Source organism: Asparagus officinalis, chromosome 3 (genome assembly GCF_001876935.1).
Source record: "Asparagus officinalis chromosome 3, Aspof.V1, whole genome shotgun sequence".
NCBI lineage: Eukaryota > Viridiplantae > Streptophyta > Magnoliopsida > Asparagales > Asparagaceae > Asparagus > Asparagus officinalis.
In genome coordinates this window covers 64,203,314-64,218,446 of record NC_033796.1, presented here as the reverse complement: position 1 = coordinate 64,218,446, position 15,133 = coordinate 64,203,314, and positions in this window count along the sequence as shown.

Here is a 15,133-nt window from a genome sequence, read left to right as displayed (position 1 = left end):
TACCATTAACATGACCAACAGAGGAAAAGCCCCGTGTCCCAGTTCCGATGAATCAGAAAGAAGCCATTCCCCGACCGTTCGAGAAATTTGTGATGAGTTCGAAGGGGTATATCGACATACTCGGTCACGGACTGGAGCTATCCGCCCGGTTAATTACCAAAAGTTAGCCCAAGGGATTACGACAAGTGATGAACATTCGGCAATAGCTGAATCTCAATCTTCAAGCTCTATCGGAGCACAGAAGGTTTCTGTTTACATGACGGGAAATCCTGAAGACATAGCCAAAAGAGTTGATGAACATCACGTCATGCTCCAGGCGCAACAGGAAACCCTTCTCCAGATGAAGGATCTGTTGGCCCAACTTCTGGCTGAAAAAGGCCAAAGACCCGAGTCTTCCCGAAAGACTACGTCAAAAGGAAAGCAGAAGGCGCACGAACACTCAGATCGGGAGACTCACAACTTGGATTCTTCTTCTGACAATGAGAAGGAGATGGAAAAAGAACTGTATCCTCAGTCGACCAAAGTAGACGAACTAGAAGCCCGTCTTAACGCAATGGCCAACAGAAGCGAGCTTCGTGAGGAAGGAGTGATACGACCCTACCCTGCAGAATGGGATACGGCTCCCTACCCACCGAAGTTTAAGGCTCCAACGCTACAACCTTTCGACGGTACAGCGAGCTTCGCGAGGAAGGAGTGATATGGCCTTACCCTGCAGAATGGGATACAGCTCCCTACCCGCCAAAGTTTAAGGCTCCAACGCTACAACCTTTCGACGGTACAGGATCACCAAATCAGCATATCTACTACTTCAAGTCTCAAACAGGAGATGTGTTAGCCAATGATGCCATCCTGACGCGCTTGTTCATCGGTACTCTCAAAGGAGTGGCCTTTGAATGGTTTATGAAACTGCCTGCTGGATCTATCCAGAAATGGGTAGATCTGGAAAGGCTTTTCTTGGCCAGATTCTTCGAAGATGACACAGAAGTCTCTGTCCCTACCCTTCTTGCCACAAAGCAACAGAAGGGAGAATCTATTAAGGCTTACGTGGAGAGGTTCCGTAGCATGGCATTGCGATGCCCATCAGGTATGACTCAATCAACTCTAGTTGAAACTTGCAGGCACAACCTGCAGACTCAGCTCCTCGCTCAGATGGGAGTAGCAGAATATCGCTCCTGGAGACAACTAGTTTCGCAAGGAGAACAAGCTGAAGAGATTGTCACTCGGGTCAAAGCTGAAGAAGAGCCACAACCCAAACCGCAGCAACAACGCAATCAGAACAATGCCCAGCGGTCTAAGGGAAAAGAGACTCTAGCAGCTGACTACACGCAAGTACCACCGCCCACTAAGCAAGGCAAGACGCCCAATCAGCAAAGAGCACCCAAGCAGTATTCGTTCAAAGAAGAGCATGTGGACACTCTGTTCCAACTACTTCGGAAGAACAATAAATTGCAGCTCCCTGAAATCAGAAAACCAGATGAAGCAGGGAAGGTAGATGACCCCATTTACTGTCGCTATCACAGGTTCTTGGGACATCCTACCAAAAAATGCTATGTGTTCAAGGAAATCTTGCAAAATTTGGTGAATGCTAATGTACTTACTCTAAAGCCGGAGCAGAAGACTGTATCCACTAACCTGATTGCAGTCCAGTTCGGTGACTTTCCCCCTGTAGCTGCTGCAGATGGGGTCATTCTCGTCCATAAAGGGGAGATGCACCTGAAAAACACCGACTTACACAATCAGAAGGACAGGGGGTTGGTTCCCCTCACAACCTCCCAAGGAGAAATCATGTGGGTCCATCCTGATCTAGTGGGTGACCAACAGTGGACGAATACCTCGTCTAAGAAGAAGGGGGGCAAGGCTAAGTCTTCCAACATGATTAGCCCCTCCGTTACTGAGAACGATGACCACCTCAAGACCCTTACGGATTCAGAAGAGGAGAGGATTGTCCTGGCAGCATACCCGGGGGATAACCCTGGTACTCGGTCTGGAAAGACTTACTTGAAAGACTACGGCCAGAATGTTCAAGAAGTTGAGGAACAGCCCCAAGACGCTGGGGGTTCTGTCCCGAAGAAGTCGGCAGATAAAGGGAAACAAAAAGAACTCCGTTTCAACAGAAATCTCCACCCAGAACATGGGGAGTCCAGCACTCCCTTCCAATTCAATGTTATGGCACAGTTAGCCAACATACCGGCCAGAATCACTCTATACGAGCTCCTGAGGTTGTCCAAAACTACCAAAGAAGCCCTGATCGAAGCCTTAAAGAACACCGAGAGCTTCATCACCCAAGTCACTCCAATTCCTGAAACTTCTGAAGATCAGACTTGTCGGCAATGTCTGCAAACTGCAAGAAGTTTACCCTGTATATCGTTTACTCAAGAAGACATGCAGGTTAAACATGAACATGACAGCCCTTTGTACTATACGGGGTATATCGGATCTTTCGAAATCAGTCGTGTCCAGGTTGACCCGGGCTCCGCACTCATCATCATGCCCTATAGAGTCATGCAAGTCTTAGGAATTCCTATGCACAAATTGCACACTACCCAGACCACCATCTTCGGGTTCAATGTAAACAGCACTCGACCCCTAGGGAAGATCAAACTCAGATGCCAAATTGGAGACCTCAAGTCCGAGGTGACATGCTACATCATAGACGCGGACACTTCCTACAATCTATTGCTAGGACGACCATGGATACATGCAAACCGCATTGTCCCGTCTACCCTACATCAGGTCATGAAATATGCTAATGATGAAGGGGAAGTTCGAACCCTGATTGCAGAAAAATACCCTTTCTGAGGAGTGGAGAACTTTCATACTGATTCCGTTTTCTACTCAGAATCACAAGAAGAAGAAGACGTTGATAGCGGTAATGAGGCAGATGTCGAACCAGATCCAGAAGGGAATTGTCCATGGGAGTTAAACTTTGATGTAATTGGGTCAGTCAAGAACAATAACAATGTACCGAGTGAGGGCGAGTGGTGCATTAATGAAGATTTTATTTTGGCGTACTTGTCTGATGAACCCATTAAAGTTGGACAAATAGTAAATGATCATGATGCAGGTACCCACTCATGGCACGCATTGTGCACAGAGGCATGTCTAACACTGCCAATCAAGTCATCATTCGCTTCCGATGAAGAAATGGAAGACACACAAAAGGCTTTCTACAAAGTCCCGTCCAAAAGGAAAGGGCAGAAGCCGATCCAGTTCGGTAGAGTCAAACCCGAACAACTTAAGCGAGGAAGTTCAGAGGAAGATGACAGAGTTCCTCAGTTTCATTATCACGAACCCAATTCCATCCAATTGATGAAACGAATAGGGTATAATTTTAATGAAAAACAGGGTCTGAACTTCGGGAAAGGCAGACGAACCCCAGTCCGAATGTCTCTAGCCCCTGAAGGAAAACCTCAGGATTATTACCACAAAACCAGAAGTGATTTAGGTTATGTCACAACTCCTCCTGCCTCAGAAAATGAAATCAGTAATTATCTGCGTCAGGATCATTCGTCCGGAACCTCTTCCTGGGAATCCGACGTCAGTGTTGGACCTTTCTTTAAAAGTTTGACTGTGAACATGGCTTCAACTAGTCACCCCGATGAAGATGCAGGGGGTGACGAAGAGTTAATTGAGTCGACCAACGATCCTTGGATCAAACGTCTTAACATTCTGTGGGATATGCGCTTCGAACAACGCGAACCACCCACTGAAGATAAGGTGATTCAAGTCAACATGGGAGATGAGTCTGACCCCAAGCCTATCTTTATAGCAGAAGACCTATCATCATCCGAGAAGGAAGACCTTATATCTCTCACCCGAGAATATATAGATGTCTTCGCTTGGAATTATGAAGATATGCCTGGCCTTAACCCGAAGGTGGCCATGCACCGGCTCAACATCGATCCGGATGTAAAACCCGTTAAACAACAACAACGCAGGTTTCGTCCAGAGATCATGGAATCAATTGAGTCAGAAGTTAAAAAGCTTATAGACTCAGGTTTTGTTAGGGAAGAACAACACCCTGACTGGGTGGCCAACATTGTTCCAGTTCCCAAGAAGAACGATAAGGTCCGGATATGCATTGATTTCCGCGAAGAATTAATCGAATTCACCGACGATCCTTGGATCAAACGCCTCAACATCTTATGGGACATGTGTTTTGAACAACGCGAACCACCCACTGAAGATAAAGTGATCCAGATCAACATGGGAGACGAATCCAACCCCAAACCTATCTTTATCGCGGAAGACTTATCATCATCCGAAAAAGAGAATCTTATATCTCTCATCCGAGAGTATATAGATGTCTTCGCCTGGAATTATGAGGATATGCCCGGCCTTGACCCAAAGGTCGCTATGCATCGTCTCAACATCGATCCGGATGTAAAACCCGTTAAACAACAACAACGCAGGTTTCGTCCAGAGATCATGGAATCAATCGAGTCAGAAGTTAAAAAGCTTATAGACTCAGGTTTTGTCAGGGAAGAACAACACCCAGACTGGGTAGCCAACATTGTTCCAGTTCCCAAGAAAAACGGTAAGGTCCGGATATGCATTGATTTCCGCGATCTTAACGCAGCTTGTCCAAAAGACGAGTTTCCTCTTCCTATTACTGATGTCATGATCGACAACACTTGCGGATACGAAAGGATGTCTTTTATGGACGGATTCTCTGGGTATAATCAAATCAAGATGCACCCAGATGACGAAAAGCATACTGCCTTTAGAACACCACTGGGGGTGTATTGCTACACAGTGATGCCCTTCGGCCTGAAAAATGCAGGTGCAACTTATCAACGTGCAATGAACACGATCTTTCACGAACATCTACGAAAGAAGATCGAGTGCTACGTTGATGACATAGCAGTAAAGAGTCAATGTAAAGACGATCATCTTGCAGATCTGAAGACAATGTTCGAAATCATGCGAGCACATCAGCTGAAGATGAACCCGACAAAATCGTTCCTCGGAGTTTCAAGTGGAAAATTCCTGGGATTTATCGTTACTTCCAAGGGAATTTCTCTTGATCCAGAGAAAGTGCGTGCCATCCAAGACATGCCACCTCCGAAGAATCTCAAAGAGCTCAGAGGTTTGCAAGGCAGACTGGCCTACATTCGAAGGTTCATATCAAATCTTTCAGGGCGTTGCCAACCTTTCTCTAAGCTCATGAAGAAAGGAATATCCTTTGTTTGGGATGGAGAATGCCAAAAAGCATTCGAGGAGATTAAGAGATATCTCACTCAACCGCCTGTTCTCGTGGCTCCAATATCAGGGAAACCATTCCTGTTGTACGTGAGAGCCATGGAACATTCTCTTGGTGCTTTGTTAGCCCAGAACAACGATCAAGGGCAAGAACAAGCCATCTACTATTTAAGCAGGACTATGATGGGAGCCGAACACCGGTACAATCCAGTCGAAAAAGAATGTCTCGCCTTGGTATTCGCAGTTCAAAAGATGCGATATTACCTAGTTGGGCAAACAATTCATGTCATTTCTAAGGTGAATCCCTTAAGAGTTCTGATGACCAAACCATCGTCCCTAAATTGCCGGCTTGCAAAATGGGCTATCCTCTTGTCACAATATGATATGCAATTCATGCCGCAAAAGGCAGTCAAGGGTCAAGCATTGGCAGACTTCTTAGCCGACCATCCAGTGTCGGGAATATCTAAGTTGTATGAAGAATTGCCTGATGAAGTTGCTGAAACTTGCGTTACTCAAGAAACCGCGCAGGTGTGGAAGTTGTTCTTCGACGGGGCATCCAGAGCGAATCCTCATGGAGCAATCACTGCAGGGGTGGGGGTGGTACTCGTCTCCCCGAATGGTCACATAATACCAAGAGGATTTTCCTTAATCAAATCCTGTACCAACAATGTAGCTGAATATAATGCCCTATTGTTAGGAATGTAATTTGCTGAGGAACTTAATGTTCAGCGCCTCGAAGCTTACGGTGACTCCCAGCTCATCGTTAATCAAGTCCGGGGGGAATACGAAGTACGCCATGAAGATCTGATCCCGTATTACTTCGTAGTGCTAAAGCAAGCTAAGAAGTTCGAGGGTTTCTTTATTGAATACATCCCGCGAGCTCAAAATACTTATGCAGATGCATTAGCCTCCTTGGCAACCTCATTAGCATTACCCCCAGAGGCTGAGACTACTATCTCAGTTGCAGGACGCGAGTTATACTGTTTCAAGATTCCTATAGAGGAAAGCTCAGATGAGACATCGATGGGAGAAGTCTGCACCACCTCGAGGGAATTAGAAGCTAGAGATTGGCGATTCCCGTACATCGATTATGCTATATACGGAATTTTGCCCGATGACCCCAAGGAAGCGGCCGCTATCAAAAGGAAGGCCCTCCAATTCTATTACGATGCAGTTTCTCAAACCCTGTATCGTAGATCGCATGATGGAATTTTGCTTCGATGTCTCTCTCGGAAGGAGGCAAAAGAGGCTCTTAAGGAAGCTCACGACGGAATGTGCGGAGCTCATCAGCCTGGAGCTAAGTTAGGCAATCGTCTTCGACGAATTGGTTATTATTGGCCGAAGATGTTCGCAGATGCGGTGGACTACGCCAGACATTGCCACGAATGCCAAATTCATGGCGATTTTATCCATCAAGCGCCGGGTAATCTACATCCTACATCTGCAACTTGGCCATTTGAAATGTGGGGCATGGATATTGTGGGACCAATCTCTCCTCCAACTTCTAAAGGGCACCGGTTCATTTTGGCCGTAACCGATTATTTATCTAAGTGGGCAGAGGCAATCCCGCTAAAAGAAGTCAAGACAAAGAATGTGATCAAGTTCATTAAACATCATGTCGTCTATCGCTTTGGAGTCCCGAGACGAATAGTTCACGACAACGGGACACAATTCGTTAGCTTTGGATTTTAGAGATTCTGTGATAAATTTCGCATCCAAAGTGTCGCATCCACGGCATATTATCCGCCGGCAAATGGTCTTGCAGAGGCTTTTAACAAAACTATCGTGAAGCTCCTCAAAAAGTTCGTTTCTAAGAGCCGACGAGATTGGGACGAAAGACTCGGTGAATGTTTGTGGGCCTACCGCACAACAGTAAGGACCCCTACAAGAGCTACGCCGTTTTCTTTGGTATACGGCTGTGAGGCCGTACTGCCATTAGAAATCCAAATTCCTTCATTAAGAGTCGCTATCGCAACCGGATTGACAGATGAAGAGAAACACGAGCGACGTCTGCAAGAGCTTGAAGCCTTAGACGACAAACGACTTCAGGCTCAACAACAGATCGAACTATATCAAGCCCGTATTTCTAAAGCCTACAACAAAAAGGTTAAGGAACGGATTTTCAAGAAAGGCGATTTGGTTCTGGCTAATCGACGACCCATGGTAATGACCCACAAAACCAAGGGGAAGTTCAATCCCAAATGGGAAGGACCCTTTGTTGTTGAGACAGTCTATTCCAACGGAGCTTATCGTCTCATCAACAAGAAAGGCGACAGACTTATGATGCCGATTAATGGAAAATTTCTCAAGCAATACTACCCGTAAGCTACAAGCTTCTTGAGCTTAACTGGGGGTTGCTCATCAAATGTCTGTCCGAACAAATAAGTTCTTCTACTTTGTATGTCGTTAAGTTAACACTACACCTCTGACGATTTAAAGTTCATTTTAATAAAAGAATTTTTCAAAGTCTTTCAGATAGCTATCAGCATAATCTGTTTTGAGAAAAGACCCCAATTTTGACTACGTTCAATACTTTTGAACGCAAGTCCTAAGGTTGCGTTCAAAACATGTCTACAGCTGCGTTTTAAGTACTACAGCCGCAGAACCTGACACTGCGTTCGCACCAACGAATGCACAGTGTGGTCATTTCAACTTCCAAAAATTACCCCAAACAACAACAAAGGGGATCCCCAACAAATTGGAGTGCGTCAGACTTATCTGAACACAGCTCAAATCTTAGAGCTACGTTCAGATCTATTTGAACACAAAGTCAGAATCCTGCGTCCTTGATAAAGCCTGTTGCGTTCAAAACATGGCTACAGCTGCGTTTCAAGCCCTACAGCTACAGAATCTGACACTGCGTTCACACCAATGAACGTGCAACATGATCGTTTCAACCTCCAGGAGGTATTCTACAAGCTAGAAGAAATCTAAAAGATCAGACTTATGACTATCATCCAAGTCTTGAAGTCGAGGTCAAACCTGTTTGACAAAGCCAGATGTCCTCAATGGGCCTGCGTTCAAACCATTCAGACACAAGAGAATAACTTTACAGAAGTTTTCATACCACAAGAAAAACCATATCATTTCAAGAGATGTCTACAATTCATCACAGGCAAAAGTCATAATTGTCACGAGAGTATCAAAAAGTTATTACAGACTAAAAAGTTATCGAATATAAAAAGGGGGTTCCCGAAGGGAAAAGGACGCGAGATGGGCCCTAGCCTGGGCTATACATGCAGCATTCTTAACTCGGACCTCTGTGGCAGCCTTCGCTCTCAGTTCTTCAGCGGTGAGAGCAGCAGTGACAGCTTCTGATCGCAAAGCCTGAAGAGTCTTTTCTATCTCAAGCTCCAAGTCAGTGCTCTGTAGCTCCTCTATGAGTTCCACTGAACGTCTGAACGAGTAAACCTTCCTGGCACAGTGACCAGTCCAGCTGCGATTGAGGCGTTCAAGCAAATCCATGACATCATAGAACGAATCCAGAAAATCCGAAAATGGAGCCCATCCTTGCTCAGCGATGAAATGTGCTACACTCTCAAGGTCTGGGGTGTACATTTTACCACGAGGAACCATTGCAAGCGGTGTAATTAGAGGGGCGTTCTCTTGGAGAACTCCTTCTTCTTCATCATCAGATACAACAATAGGCTCAGCAGCAGAAGCCCCACCTGGCATATGAGCCAAAGCAAAGTTAATAAAATAGATGGAGGCAAACGCAGTAAGTCTAAACATGCGTCAGGATCAGCCTGAACGCAAGGAAGTTAAACATGCGTTCAACAGCTATGAACGCAGGACTTCTATTGCCTAGGCGTCGATGAGCAACAACTGCATTCGGAGAGGACAGCAGAAATGAGCCGTTCACACTGGCATGAATGAGCCACTTGCTGTGTTGGCTTTCCTCTTGACAGCAATTCACGCAGGTCGGAGACCTGAGAAAGATCTCGTGAAGGTGGAGATGGAACCCCCTGCCCTTGGATGGGTTGAACATGAATCTCAAATCCATGTTGTCCCTTTTGAACCTGACGGACCGTGTCATGCTCTTGATAAGAAACACGAGAGTCGCGTTTAGGTTTATAAACACGAGGCTGAGGCCTGTGTTTGATTGATGGACTAGATCCTTGTGGATCTTGTCCTGATTGAACGCACACTTGTGGTGTGCGTTTTGATGTTGAAACAGACCCCTGAGGGTCGTTCTTTGTTTGAACGCACACTTGTGGTGTGCGTTTAGATGAAGAAACAGATCCCTGAGGGTCGTTCTTTGCTGGAACGCACACTTGTGATGTGCGTTTGGTTGATAACCCAGACCCCTGAGAGTCGGGTTTTGATTGAACGCACACTTGTGGCGTGCGTTTGTTTGATGACCCAGACCCCTGAGGGTCGGGTTTTGATTGAACGCACACTTGTGGCGTGCGTTTGTTTGATGACCCAGACCCCTGAGGGTCGGGTTTTGATTGAACGCACACTTGTGGCGTGCGTTTGTTTGATGACCCAGACCCCTGAGGGTCGGGTTTTGATTGAACGCACACTTGTGGCGTGCGTTTGTTTGATGACCCAGACCCCTGAGGGTCGGGTTTTGATTGAACGCACACTTGTGGCGTGCGTTTGTTTGATGACCCAGACCCCTGAGGGTCGGGTTTTGATTGAACGCACACTTGTGGTGTGCGTTTGGTTGTTTGAACAGACCCTTGAGGGTCTTGTTTTGACTGAACGCACGGTTGTGGCGTGCGTTTGAATGATTGAACGTGCCTTTGGAGGTCACGTTTTGGGACGCACTTTTGAGGTGTGCGTCTATGTTGAACAACGCGCCACTGAGGGTCGCGTTTGAGTTGAATAACCCGAGGCTCATAGTCGGGTTCATTGCCACGAAGTGTGCGTTCTGGAGCAGAAACGCACAGTTCGGGCACAAGCTCAGAAACGCAGTCTTTGCGTTGTGCAGTAGCTTGGCTGTTCCGCAAGTATGCTCGCCGTAAGGATCTTCTCCTTCGTCGAGCAGCATTTTTCTTAGCCTGTTTCAAGGCCTTGGCCGCGGCATCGTCGGCGTTGGTTGGGCTTTCCTCCGACATAGGTCTTTTTTGACCTATTATTTGCCGTAGTGATACGGGGGAGGAATCTTCAACTCGCAGAGCGAGTTTAAGGTCTTGGCCAAAGGAGAGGGCTTTCTTTGGCATCTCAGCAGTAGTGTTGACCTCCGTAGAGGTCCTGTGGGTATCACGCCTAGCTTTTGGGCTAAGGGACCCAGAGGAGAGGACCTCCTCATACTTGGCTTGGTCGAACTCTACGACGAGAGTTTCGACGGTGGTTCCTGTAAGGTGAACGTCGGATTGCGCCACCACTTCCTCGTCAGAGAAGCTAGTCCCCAGCGGAGTCGCCATCTTTTGTTTGTTGGAAATTTGATGTAAAAAGACAAAGAAAGAAAATTTGACTTGTATTCTCTCAAAATCGATTACAATTTGGATTCCGATTACAAAAGAGAGGAGAATGAATTTGATTCTCCCCTTTGTTTAAAACTGGGTTCTTCTTGGTAGCGGTGGAGTGCCTCCTTCGATTGATCGCGTCGAACTTGCTCTCCGTTGACGATCCGACCGTCCTTCTTCACTGGAACAATTGAAGTGCTTGATGACTTCGGTTTAGAACTCTTAACGAGTGTAAAGAACTCTGAACGAGTTAAGAACTCTGATAAGAGTTGTTGAAAACCGAATGTCTGGTTTGATGTGATTAACTTGCGTTGCAAGCTAATTAAGAACTCTTAACGAGTTTAAGAACTCAGAATGAGTTAAAACTCTGTAACAGAGTTGTTGGAACCGAAAATTCGGTTAATTGCCAAGTGGATGATACCTTTGATGAAAGGATCCTTCGGGATTTGATTAACTGATCGTTGATCAGTTCCTTGATCTCCCGAAGATCTCTTCCTTCCGATTACTCAACTGCCGAGATTTGTTGACCTTGGGTGGTTTTGATACCAGCTCCCCTCAACTCTTTGCGGTTTTGATCTCAGAAACCGATTGATCAACCTATCAACCCGCCAACCCCTTACTCAGTTGAGTAAGTTGGTTATTTATAGGGTGATGTGGAGTGCAACCAACCCCTATTTCCGCTCCTTTGTGGGCGAGAATCCCTCAGAACGTGGGATAACGGTTTTGAGGCCGTTCGACTTGCGTTTGAACAAGTCAAAACGCCTCAGTTGGCGTTATGGGCTTTAACTCTGCGTCCAAGGCTTGAGATGCAGAGTTAAATCTCTGTTAGAGATTTGAGACGCACAGGCCGTGTGCGTTGAAGCTCAACTCTGCGTCCAGAGTTTGGGACACGTAGTTGAACCTATTGAAGAACGCACGTTATGTGTGCGTTTGGTGCTTGAACTCTGCGTTGCAGAGTTAGACATTCGCTGGAGAACGCACAAGTTGTGTGCGTTTCGAATTTGAGAAACGCAGAATTAAACTTCTACGTTTGATAGAGGTTGTTGACTTGTAACATCGTCTGCCATGACATTGCAAAGGCCATTGTTTATTGGTCTTTGCCTGTTATAAGATATGAGAGTCGTCAGATTGTAACTCTCACCAACGATCGTGAAGGCCACTGAATAGGGTTTTCATCAGCTGTCGGAAGTGTCGTCAAATTGTAACTCTTCTCGATCTGTGTGAAAAGTCTCCTATTTGCCCTTTCCGACTGTCGACCCGAAAGCTATTTGATTGTAGCTTTCGTTGTGAGAGCTTGACGGGAATCAACATCCATAGTGTTTTGAAGATGGATATTTGCCCACAGCTCTCTACCAAGCGACTCACCAACTAAGCCCAACCTTTTATTTCTGAAATCATTACACTGCTCATCAGCATCTCTAATAGTTGCTAATATAATATTAGTCATGCTGTTGTCGCAGCCATCAAGATCAATCATCTCAGAGATGAGGCCTTGTTTATAGCGGTTGCAGAGTTGCGGATGCAGTGATTAGAAAGTCGTCTGATTGTAACTCCCATTATCAGGGCTTGATAGGGATTAGCTATCCATTGTGATTTTTAGACAGCCTACACCCTTACCTTAGACCAAAAATCACAAATTCCTCACTACACAACCCAAGCCTAATAAAACTCATTAGACGTTGGCCCTAAGGACTCAAGCTCAATAAGGAACAAAGAATCCTTAAGTGAACCGGTTTAAGTTTTCTTGGAGTAGTTGGTGTCAAAGGCAATGTTTAGGGGTTACGTAAGCGCTCCGTAAGGAACGAGGTACTTAATCGATCTCTGATTAACCTCTGTTCTTATCCTTACCTGGCTAACTAACCGAGTAAAACTTTTATCTTTTCACTTAAGGAGTTTTTGGTTAGGAGCTGGTCTAGCTGAGTTAGGCTTAACCCTAGAGTTAGAGTGATTGAAAAGTAATTGATTTTTTTTATTTGTTTTAGTTAGGTTTTTCCTTCTTCCTTTTTTTCTAAAAAAATAAAAAAAACTAATTTTTTCCCCTCTTTATAAAAAAATGTATAAAAAGAAATTGTGTTAGGTGCATACAAACGTGGATTAAGGATTATACACATCGACAAATTCATTTTGAACAAATGGCTAATCCACATGTTTTTCAAAATTTATGTTATCCCAATAGGAATGAAATCCCCAATGAAGCTTGGGAGTTTTTAGAGAGTCTATCTGAGAGAACCATGCACTGCGATGATAAGGTTAACGCTGCATTTCAGTACTTTGTGAATGATCCATTTTTTTCAACCTACAACCACTGTTATAAATAGCGGTAAATAGCCCAGCAATAGCGGCACTAATAGCGTTAGCGGTCCCTTCCCGTGACGCTATCGCCAGCTATGCTATCGCGTAATAACGGTGACATATTGTGGAATATATTTGTTCGCAAAAACGGTCAATAGTGTGTCATAACGATGAATAGTGAGCGTTTGTATTCGAAATTTGCTTTTTGACTGCTATTTAAAGGCGATTTGAGGCTTATTTTTTTAAAAATTAAACTCAACCCTTGACCATTGCATTCCACCGTCTCCTGTGATTTTTAGCATACACTCATCACTTCTCATAGCCTCTGGCACCTACCTTGATACTTCCTCTCACCTCCTTCACCGTGAGCTTCTCTTAGGCAATTCTGTCACCGCTAAGCTCTTCTTCTCAAAGACAACGACTTTTTGACTCCTCCAGTCATCTTTGGTATTACGTGATGGTTACATGTCTATTTCATGTTTAGGATCTCTTTAAATCATCCAATATGTACTTTTAGATTTCTTAGATTTTTCTTTAATTTTTTAGTATTTATACATATCTAAATTAGACTGCTATTTGACTTTACGTTGTTTACCGCTATTTTGTCGCAATAGCCCGAAATAGCATTAGCGATGCCTCACTGCTACGCGAAACTATCCGCTATCGATAACCTTACCTACAACCCAGGTTGGGAAATTTACCCAAACTTGGCATGGAATCAAAACTACACTCCCTCTTCAACCTAACATTTTCCTAAGGAAAATACAGTTCCTTTCTGTTCTCAACATAATTTTTAACAACCAAATCTGTCATATCAATCTCTTCATCATCAAGTTGTAACTCACACTCCTCTTGATACAGATCATGACGAACATCTTAATATATTGGAAAAGGGTTTGGAAATCATAATTAAGACCTCCACTCTAACCACGAATATGTTAACTCAAACATCCTACACGATGAACTCCTTTATGCAATCAACCAAACTCACACTTAACTCTAACACTCAAGCCATGACTATATTAGAAACCCACATTGATCAACTAGCTAGTGCCATAAGTGAAGAAGAGGAAGAATAAATTATAAGTCAACCTGTGGTCAATCCTAAGGACACTCAAATGAATGCACTATAGTCAGGAAAACGGGTCGATAATCAGGAAAGAACACCTTTAAGCCAAATTCTTGTTTCAATTCCTTTTCCTTTTGATAACTCAATTCAAGAAAAACCAGAGGAAGAAGAAGAAGAGTCAGATCCAAGTTTTGAGGAAATTTTCGATGAGGAGCTAAAAATATTAGGAGAAGCAGATCAGGTTTGTCAAAATAAAAAAACTATGTTAAACAATTGCTGCTTTGAACTGAATTTTGAAAAACTCTTTCTTGATGAACTAAGATTTTTTAAACAACAATCAAATTTTTACACTTCAGCCCTGAATCTTGGGGTTGAGGAAAGTGTTAAAGAAAAATTGGTTGTTAGAAAACAAACATTTATAAATCAAGAATCTAAGTTCAAAACGCATGACACCAATAATACATACCTTCCATTATCACAAGAATTATTGAACACCCCGATATGCTTGGAATTTCAGCACAATGTTGATTATATCATTTTGAATTTGTTTAAAACCCGAGAAAGAATTTTCAGCAATAAGGTAGAATTCAATGTAGAACACGAGCTCTTCATGTTGAATATTTCATTCTACATTGTTTATTTCAGCATAATAAAATCTTCTCTCATTTTAAAGTTTTTAGAGTTTCTTGTTAAAAAAGTTCAGTTTTGTAAAAAAAAATTGAAAAAATTGAAAAAAAGAAAGAAAAAAATATTTGAAAAAAAAGGAAAAAAATATTTGAAAAAAAAAAGAAAAAAAAAGAAAAAAAGAAAGGAATATATAAATTGATGATTTCATCCTCCACAAGACCAAAGGTAATTGTAGATTTTTATCAGCCGACCAATTGTAAGTACTCTACTTCTTATCTTCTTTACTTTGTGCATCATTGTAGAACCCCGTATTTTGTTATAAGTATATATGAATTATTAGTGAATAAATAATTCTATTTGTGATAAATGACTTGAGGTCATAGATATACTTGGTAACAAGTAAATAATATTAACATTATTAAAAATATTATATTATATGAATGATTATATTATAATGACAATAGTATAATATTATGTTATATTAATAATAAAATAAGGTTATTTTAAAAATATAATATAATATATAACC